The sequence below is a fragment of the Aythya ferina genome (assembly GCF_964211825.1).
Source record: "Aythya ferina genome assembly, chromosome: 1".
In the NCBI taxonomy this organism is placed as follows: Eukaryota; Metazoa; Chordata; class Aves; order Anseriformes; family Anatidae; genus Aythya; species Aythya ferina.
Window position 1 is genome coordinate 159,576,868 of NC_140296.1, and position 10,046 is coordinate 159,586,913.

The window sequence follows — 10,046 nt, forward strand, 5'->3', positions numbered from 1 at the left end:
AAAAGCAAGTCTATCTTTTTTACAGCAGTACTTCCAAGACCTGTTTTATTTGAGGATATTCATTTGAAGTGTTTTCTTCAGCTACAAAATTTGCAGATATGTTCAGCCTCATTGATCTCTGAGATACTTCTTCACGCTTAGGCTTACACCAGAGCTGAAGGTGGACCCGGTGCGCTCAGAATCCACTGTGAACATTATTTACCTTTCTTCGTTTTGTTACTCCCTTTAGTTTGAGATTTGTCACCCCTGACTTCAGGTGATGTAGGTTAAGCTACTCATTGCTACAGTCAATAGAAGGAGAGAGACACTAACCTCCACAGGGTGTAATTCACGGCACTTAAATTTCTATCACATCACCCTAAATGCATCCTCTGGAAGTGATTTACTCTCTTCCTTGGCTTTGGACAGACCGCAGCTCAGGTTAGATGGCTAAATATAGATGTGATTAATGGCCATGCTAGTGCATGCTAATGTAATATGATTTCACCCTTTTTTTCTCCAGAAGTCAGAGAGCTGAAAAGGAGAGAAATGCTGCTAGTGGCAACCAAGAAACCCAAAGGAAAGTTCAGTCAGTAAACATCATAAACATCATTTTTGCCTTTTCTCTTCTTTTTGCACTCTTCTTTGAGCTCTGCCAAACTTTAGTCTTTATATTTCCTGTCCCTCTTTATTTTTCTGAAAAAAGATACCTGACACTGGGGCAGAGATCTGCCATCATTTCATGATTAGTGAACCCTGCTTAAACAACCTAGCAAATGGCATTTCATCATCATCTAATTTTGGTTTCTACTGTCATTTTTGTCTTTCCCCACTTCAAACGCTTTAACAAGTACACATGTTATCCCAGCAAATATTTATTTTAGGTCCTAACTGGAAAAGCTCCTTTCCATTCCAGAGATGTTTTGGAAGTCTGGAGCTGGGTCTGGACATGTCTGCACAGGTGTGTCCAGACAAGTATGCTCATCTGCCATGCTTCAAGCTGGTCGAATGGAAGCCAGTTCAAGTCTAGAAACCATCGAGCCATGTTCCTGCAGCTCTATGCCCAAGATAACATGCCTGCAGAGGAGACCACATCTGTCTGCACCCATCTGCATAGACATGAACATAATTTTGGTTCTTTCACTCTCATCGGCTATTCTCTTGTTGCGTACACATGCACGTGTATTCACATGTGTGCACGTGTGCACTCCTGTTTTGCAGACCTCCTACAAGCTACAGTGGCTCGAGTGGCAGCAGAATAAAACTGGAATTATTTTTTGCAAATAACGAATACCCTCTTTTGAGTGAACAAGTAATTATATCTTCCATATTTTCTCTTTGTGAAACGTTATACTGGCAGATAAAGTAGGCCACCTGAACATGCATTCCATCTCTAATTTATGGTTTAGGGCAAATTGATCGAGAGTATCACACTTGCAAACTCTTTACTCCAAGCAACACAGTCCAGAAGGAATTAACAAAAGAGCAGTGTTAGTTCAAAAGACAATCTTTTCCAGCTACATCTGTATTTTAGGTTCACTCTGTGAACTCGCAGACTATATTGAAATGAGCAAAGGGAGCGTAGATGCTGAATTTACACACGTGCGAATAGCATCTTGCTATGCAGATGCAGATTATGGCCTGAAACCAACCAACATTTTTTATTATTATTATTTTCAAGTCCTTGGTGTCTTTGAATCCTTGGAGTAATCTTGGCTGGTGAAGACTTCCTCCTGGAGCATTAGCAAAAAGCAGGCTAGTCTCACTCCACCTTCAAAGAGCACTCTCCTGGCCCATGCACAGAGCCAGTCCTGACGCGGGTGTTTGCATGTCTCTCCTCCCCAATGGCCTGTGATTAATGTCTCCTGGAAGACCCCAGGTGTTCTGGGTGCCTGACAATTATGGCTGTGGACAGCTGCTTTGTGGAACACAACTGGGATGGAAAAAGTCTTGTATCCTTTTCCCCCTTTTCTCACATTAGTGGAAAAAAAAAAAAAAAAAAAAAAAGCATTCAATTGTGCCTGAGAAATTACTTTTGCACACCATGTTCTTGTATACTGTGAAGGGCACACTGATATATGAATTGGGTGCCTACACATATATGTCTTTATTTCTGGCTAAACAAATGTGATGCATGCCCTCATTCCTAAGAGTCTACTGCAATGGCCATTAGTATTTTTACCTGCTTTTGTTTGCAGCGACCATTGAATTACTTCTTCATCTGGTAGCCTTTAAACAAGCATTAATCTGTTCACGCTCTAGGAGGTGTCCCTGTTTCTAAGGGCTTGTCTACAAGAGGAAGGTAGTAAGCATTAAGATAGGCTATGAATTTACAGGGCTCCTGGGGTATCCGCACTTGATAGAAAAGTTGTAAGGATGGAAAATGTGAAATTATGCCTAGTGGAATGGCTTGTTTAGCTAAATCTGTTTTAAATGTGGATAATGCCTTATTCAGATGGCAATTTTGGTCACCTGGCAGATGTTCATGTAAGTTCACATAGCTTTTGAATAATTATTCCACAGCTTCTCATCCCATTTTTTAAGGCATGTTTTCCACTCTCTCCAGCCGCTGTTTTTCTTGGCCTTTTTCCAGATGTGAGTGATTTGATAAAATCCCTCTTCAAATCTATAGTTTCTGCAGCTATAATCACTTTTGGCAGCTTGCCCAATAAGATAAGCTGATCTCCAAATATTAAAAAGATTGGACTGATATGAAGCTTTATTCCATCATCCTTGAAAAACAAACAAAACCCACAATCCAAGTAGGGCTGTTCTTAGAAAAAGAACTAATTTTTAAACACAGAAAGTTGAGAGCAGTGAAAAGAGCCATGCTTATTTTCTCTTCATAACATCAGTGATGTCATGACCCTGTATTTTTAAACCTAAATATCTCTTTAAGTTTCTGGTAGGACTTAAAACTATTTCTGCACAGAGGCAGACACTGAGTAGATGTATACTGGTATTTATATGTCACTCCAGCACTTCTTTGGCAATGCTATTATGATCTGCAACATCCAGATTTTCCTTTCCAGAGCTGCTGCCTTCCTGAATGTGCTCATAAAAAGGCTAAAAAGAGATCCTTAGGCTAACATTTACTCAGCAGTGCTGCACTGGAAATTCACTGGACTTCAATGCAAGTATTGACATTGATGATAAAGACTGAGGTAGTCTTATCATGTTAATTATTTCAGGTCATTACAGGCTGCAAGAGATGTCAGGATGCCTCTAGTCCGATCCCCTGCTCAAAGTAGTGTTAAGTCTGAAAATAAGCCAGGTTGCTCAGGCTTTCGTCTACTTTGGACTTGAAAGCCTCCAAGGATGCACAGCTTCTCTGATCAACCACAGTTTGACCATCCTAATGGAGCGGGGAAGTTTCTCCCTACATCCAGCTTGACCATCTCTTGTTTCAGTTTATGCCTGTTGTCCCTCACCCTCCCACTGTGCACAGCTGTGAGCAGGTTGGCACCCTCTCTTTGATAACTTCCATGTAAGCAGTCAGGGACAGTTATCAGGTCCTCCTGAAGCCAACTCTTCTCCAGGCTGTACCAGACCCAGTACCTCAGCCTCTCATCACAGGGCAGGTGCTCCAGCCCCAGCTGTCCTGGTGGGCCTTTGGGGAGCTCATTCCAGTTTATCAATGTCTTCCCTGTACTCAGGAGCCAAAACTAGGCACAGTATCTAGATGTGATCTGATGACTGCTCAGGCACACAATCACTTCTCTCAGACTAGTGGCCCTGCTTCTCTTGACAGAGCCCTGGATGTTGTTGTCTGCCTTTGCTGCCAAGACAAAATGCTTGTTCATGTCTGGCTTGCTGCATATCACAGCCCTACATCCCCTTTCAGCACAGCTGCTCCCCAGCCAGTCAGCCTGTATTGCTGCCAGGGTATATGACAACTTCTTTCCCAGTTGCAGGACTTTACATTTGTCCCTGCGGGATTTCCTAAGGTTCCCCTTGAACCATTTCTCCAGCCTGTCTAGGTTCCTCTAAATGGCAGTGCTGTCCTTGAGCATTATCAGCTGGTCCCCTAATTTGGTGTCATCTGTAAATCTGGTGAGCATGCACCACCTCCTCCTCTGGGTCACTGCGTTATACAGTACAGGTCCCAGTACAGACCCTGTGGTACTCCACTTGTCACAGGCCTTCAGTTTGAGTATGACCTGTTAACCACGACCCTTTGAGTCCATCCAACCAGTTTTATACACATCTGCCCATGAAGGCCACAATGTCCCACCCTGTATACAAGGATATTGTGGGACAGAGAATTAAAGACAACGTAAAATTACATCCAGTGCTCTCCCCTCATTCACAAATCCATTCATTTTGTCATAGGAGGCACTCAGGTTGTTCAGATATCCTTGGTAAACCAATGTTGACATTTCACAGTAATTTTCTTTGCTATGTGCCCAGAAATATAGAATGTATTCCAAGAGGACTTGCTTCATGATTTTTCCAGAGACCAAAGTCAATCCTAATGCTCTGTGGTTTTCCTAATTTTCCTTCCATCACTGGGGACCTCCCTCAGTCTCCACCACCTTTTTAAGATAACAGAAAGCAGCCTTGCAATGATATCAGTCTTTCTCTCAACACCCTGCAAGGTAGCCCATTGGGTCCCATGGACTTGTGTGGGATGTGTCCAAGAAAGGTAAGAGATATGCATATGATGGAGTGCCTCTAGCAGCAGCACTTACCTCAGGGCAGCAAGGAGCTGAAATCCCTGCAGGGGATGCCGGGTGCAGGTTTTCATTTCCAGTGAAAGCCTAGAGAGACCAAAAGAGATTGACAGCAGGACAGATCAACCTTGGTAGATTGAGAGGCATCAGCAGGACTTGAGTATCTCCAGCCTGGGACTGTCCATAGGGAGGGGAGGCCTCTTCTGGACCCTAGATCATACACAGAGCCCATCTGGGCTGGCAATAACTGCTAAAGCTCCAGTGAAGGGTATCATAAGGGCTAGAGGTAATCAAGAGAAATAGTTAAAAGCTGGCTGAAAGGGCAATACATCTTCCTTTGGAGTGGAGTGATACGAGTCATCACAAAAGTGGTTACATCTGCAACCCTGAGAGGATTTCCAGCAGACAAGGTAAATGCACAAGAATAATTCAACCAGAGGGTTGTAAAAGGAGAAAATTATTATAAAAAGCCACTCATGGGTGATTTTTTAAACTTTAGAGCATTTCTTTTAATTCGCTATCAATAACGCAAATGCATTCAATGCCTTCAAGCAACATGGAATTTCCTTCTCTTGAAGCTCCTTGCTGACCTCTGCCTCCAGAGAGACAAAATGTCATGACCTAAAATCAAACAAGCAATCCTAATAATTATTCACCAATTATTGTACCTCTTTTCTGCACAACTTAAGGGCATCCTGTCAGCTTCATCCTACATCTGGGGCAAGTGGAAGAGAACAAATTAAGAGATTGCTCATGTCTCACCAGAACTGGAGGGTAAATGTGTTGCTTTTCCATCCTGCCCTCACCCTTCAGGCCACACTGCTCCTATCAATGATTTGGTAGTGAAATCATGGTACTGGTATGCCTAAATACTCTATGGTCTTCACTTTTTTTAGCTATTGTAAACACCAAATCATTATCCTGGTTATATTAGCTGAGATGGTGGACAAATACAAGCACTTAGAGGGAAAGAAAATAACAGGGGTGCATAGTGTGGCTTCAAGAAATCACTTAATGACAGGATGTGGAGAAACTCAAAGACAAAAATATCAGAAGGAATGACAAGAATGGTGCCACAGTAAAGAGCAGCTAAAATGCAGAGAGCAGAGCGAAGCCCTAAAAAGGCAGGCTTGGAGAGAGCTAATACAGCATCTCACAAATACTGTTGTGAGCCAGGCACTAGAGAGATTTAATAGCAGTGGTGTTACCTTGATGTCAGAAGCAGGACTAAGTGCAAACGGGAATATGAGGGAGTGAAAAAGAGCAAGTGTATCTCACCCTTACTGCTCTCTGCAAGTGTTTTCTCACAGTTGGAGGTAATCTGCTTCCATAGAGATCAGCATGATCTGCACAAGGCATGTGTGCCAGGCGTGCACACACAATGCCTGGCTGAGGAGGGAGTGCTGCTGCCCTTTGTGTTCACCCACAGTATATTCGTTGCTGACTTCTTCAAGTAAGCAAGCTCTGAACCAAAAAAGACAGACTGCATGGGAGAACCTTGCTCTCTATTATCAGCCCATCTCTTGTCCAAAACCTGCAAGAGTATGGGGCCAGTAGTGGGAACTTACAACTAAAATTAGAAAAGCTGTTACAAAAATAGGACTCTGTTTCCTTTAATAGGCTGGTTTTATTTTGAGATACCCTTCAGGGAACGCCCCAGTGAAATGTGATCTGAAGCCAAATCCTTGACTACACAAAATTTGCCCTATTTGTGCACATGGTTCAGTTACTTCTTTTTCTGTAGTTGGTGGTCATTAAAAGATCATTACACAAAAAATTAGCTGGTATGTCCTGAAGATGCTGGCAAAATGAGGTGCTCAGGCTGTTAGCAGTGCTAATGTGCATTTTTGCCCTCTCTGGCACATGCATGTCCCACCAGTACTGAACTGATCATACACCATGTGCCAAAAAGTCCCAGCTGGTGTGTGTGTCTCAAGGAAACCTCAGCAGGGGATAACTCTGCAATGAGAGTCAGGCAGTTCCTGGACTGCTGAGGATTTATTTCCCACATTCTTATTAGCACAATTCTGCTGGTTAAATAATAATGCTCTTTGTTTAAATGAACCCGATACACATTAATGGATTTTTTTTTTTTCCATTTTCATCTGTTAGTGAAGTATTAACTAGTGAGTGTATTACTGACCCTTCACGTCCCAAATTTACGCAGATGCGATGCTGGCCATAAGCCAAGTCATAAGATGGCAGAACATAAGCCTCGAGAGCAGCAGGCTTAGGAAAATATACCATTTACAACCCCTGCCATGACGTACTTTTGAAGGACTAATTTTAGACATACACACTGGAATCAAATAGCAAAGGGATCAGTGGGGTGAGGAATGGAGGATTTTTTATTCATATGTCAATTATAATTAACCTAGAGCATGATGATATTCTCCTACCCAAGTGCACTCATGGTGGCACGTAACACCATCCTCGGAAGCTGGCAGGACATCCTGAAAAAGACGTTCCTCACCCTGGGCAATGAGACAGCCAAATGTTCCTGCTGACACTTGTCCTTGGAGGCTTTCTTTGCTATCCATCCGCTGGAAGCTGGCCGTAGGTATGAGCAGTCTGAGCGTCTGACCTGGGCCCATCCCACCAATCTTCTCACCATCGCATCCCCCAGGCCACCTTGGGGACACCTTCCTGCACCACCACCCAGACCCCCACCTCCCTCTTACATATCACACAGGTAGGTGCAGATCTCCTGTGCCTGGGGAGGAGCCATCATGCTCAGGGTGTGAAGAGGAGAGGCCCCTGGCTCAAGGAAGTCAGGAGGCCGTGGCCATCCCCAGCCTGGGGGAATGGTCTCCCCATGCACCTTCCTGGTCCCGGGGGCTGGCTTTGGGACACCACACACTGGTGTTGTGGCCCTGCCTGGGTCTGTTCTCCTCACGCTGGTATTTTTTCCTTCCTTCCCTTCGTTTAGATGGCAGTGGCAGCTGGTGACAAGGAGAGGTGGAATCTGCTCAGCAGCAAGGGGAGCAGTCGGGAAGGCACGTTGTGTGTTTTTTCTCCCTGCTCTACTCGTGCTGTATGCTGTTTCCTGAGTCAAACAACTTTGCTGTCTTTTGCCAATATACTGTCTAGTAGGAGACCATCAAACCTACAGTTATGCTTCAGCAAAGCGTACAGAAAGCCTAAGGCCAAGAGCTTCAAATCTGAAACCCACACTTTGGCTCATGGCATAACTATATGCGTAAAAATGGGAGGATCCCAATTCCTCACTCCACTCCAGTGGTTTTGTGCTAGTTTAACGCTCAATTTCCATGTAATGAGGCTGTAATAAAAGCAGTGTAACGGAGTAGAGCAGCACGGAACAGAAGGAGGCCTCCCTGATGGGGAGGCCCAGAAGTCCCCCTCAGGGCTCCTTGTGCTCAGAGGTGCTGGCTGCCACCTCACCAGGTCCGGAGGCATGCTCCTGACCACTGGGTGACCCTGTTTCTGTGGGACTCCTGCACGGCCACCTCTCCAACAGACTTCACCAGGGCAGGAGATGCACCTCGCCATGGCTGCCGTGCCTTGGCCAGGGAGCCTGGTTCTCACTCAGTCCCACTTCTTCAGACTTGTGTTCAAAGAGGAGAGCCTGGGCCTGAATAGCAGCAAACTTCACTACCTGTTTTGATAGTTGAGACCAGAGTTTGGATATTACACATGTAAGTCCCCACCCATTTGTTACATTAGCTGAGGTGGAAAAGGTGTGGATCTTCCTCCCTTCCAAACATGCTTGGAGATGCTTTGGAGATGCTAACGATGCATGGCCTAAGCCATGCTGACCAGCTGGACAGAGTGGGATTTTTCTGACCGAACATGGACATCTGTAATATGGAAACCAACAACTGACACTGGGATCCGCACTCATGTTATAGCCGAGGATGTTTTATATAAGCTTCCGGGCTGTGCTCCCCGCATAGTTGAGCAATGTCTCAAGAAGACCAGATGAATCATGCTTTCTCAAGCATGATTTCCTCAAGCAGCTCTCTCAGATGCGAGTATCTGCACTGGAGGAATCTAAAATAGGCAAGATGAACTCTGTGTTTAATGACTCTTTTCATACTTCAGTAAGCTTCCAACAAGTCATTAACTGCATTCAAAGCACAGTGCCATGTCCCAGTTTCCTGGAAAATGTTTAAATCACAGACTGAAGCTCCTTCTCATACAAATTGCATGTGCAATACATAATAACTTCCTGCTCCCAGCCAGGATCTGGGATTACCAAATGCAGCTGCATAAGTGCATTTTGCTTGTCTAGACATGACAGCAACAAATCCCTCCTAGCTGATAATTGGGTATGGAAACCGGGCCACCTTCTGGCTTCCTCTTTTAAGAGATACTGTGACAATTGAGTTTTAAACAAACCTAATTAAAAGGAGTGAGCATAGATGAGAGTGTCACTGCAGCTTGTAGGCTTCAGTTTTGCACAATTTAACAAATGTGGTCATGCTTTTTGACAGACTTCTGGCAATGTTACTGTGCTGTACTGTAGTTGTCAGTCATCACAGACCTGGTAGACTCAGAGCCTTTGTTTGGGCTAAAAGAAGGAATTATTAAGCATTTTCTAATGTAAAAATAACTGAAGCCATTGCCCAAAGAAATGGTTAGCCATCACTACAAGACCCGAGCAAAAGATAAGACACCACCAAAAATTCACAGTTTTCCTGAAGACTGACTGCAAGCCCAGGATGCATCAGTTGTATCACAAGCAAAAAGCGGCAGCACACAAGAGCAAGCCAGCAATAAGGACAGATGTTGTTATGTCCCTGAGAGAAAGGACAGGCAGAGAGTGTACTCTCTGGAAGAGCAGTCTTGGAAATTGTGAGCAAGGAAACTGCCAGATATTTGTTCTTACTGTGTTCACAGAAATAGGTTTTGTATAAAATACTGCATTCTTTGTAAATAATCAGTACAGACGCAGAGAGCTAATAATTGACTTCTATGAACAATTCTCCTGCAAAGCCTGAATACTGGCTAGTCTTTCTATCCAGGGAGCACTAATATATTGTCCAGGAACCTGAGTAATTAAGGACAAGGTAGATTTCTGTGTCTTGCACTGAAAAAGGCAGAACTGTCAGTACCTTGATAACACAGTGACCAGGACAAATTTTTATTTGGTGACTCACTGTTGAAAGACTGTTCTGTATGCCACTTACCCCTCTGCTTAGTTTGGACACACTGTACTCAGGGATGCTACCAAAAATCAATACTGTAGATAAGATTATAGACTTGGCTAGAGTCAAGGAGACGCTGCAGGGAAATAAAAAACAGTAATTTGAAAGAGCATGGCATAAAGAGTACCCTATTCATTTTCAAGCAATTAGCTACCCATGAGGAAAACTAAAAGCCTCCATCACGAATGTCAAAGAAAGTGTACTGAGACACCTTCTTTCTTAATAG

The 10,046-nt window shown here is 44.0% G+C and overlaps 1 long non-coding RNA gene across 1 annotated transcript; it reads left to right on the plus strand.

Annotated features, from left to right (window-relative positions):
* Positions 1–4,951: 4,951 nt before the first annotated feature.
* On the plus strand, positions 4,952–9,531 carry LOC311429905. Its single transcript, XR_014688463.1, has 3 exons — positions 4,952–5,062; positions 7,057–7,212; positions 7,582–9,531. It is a non-coding gene; the product is annotated as an uncharacterized lncRNA (long non-coding RNA).
* The last annotated feature ends 515 nt before the right edge of the window (positions 9,532–10,046 follow it).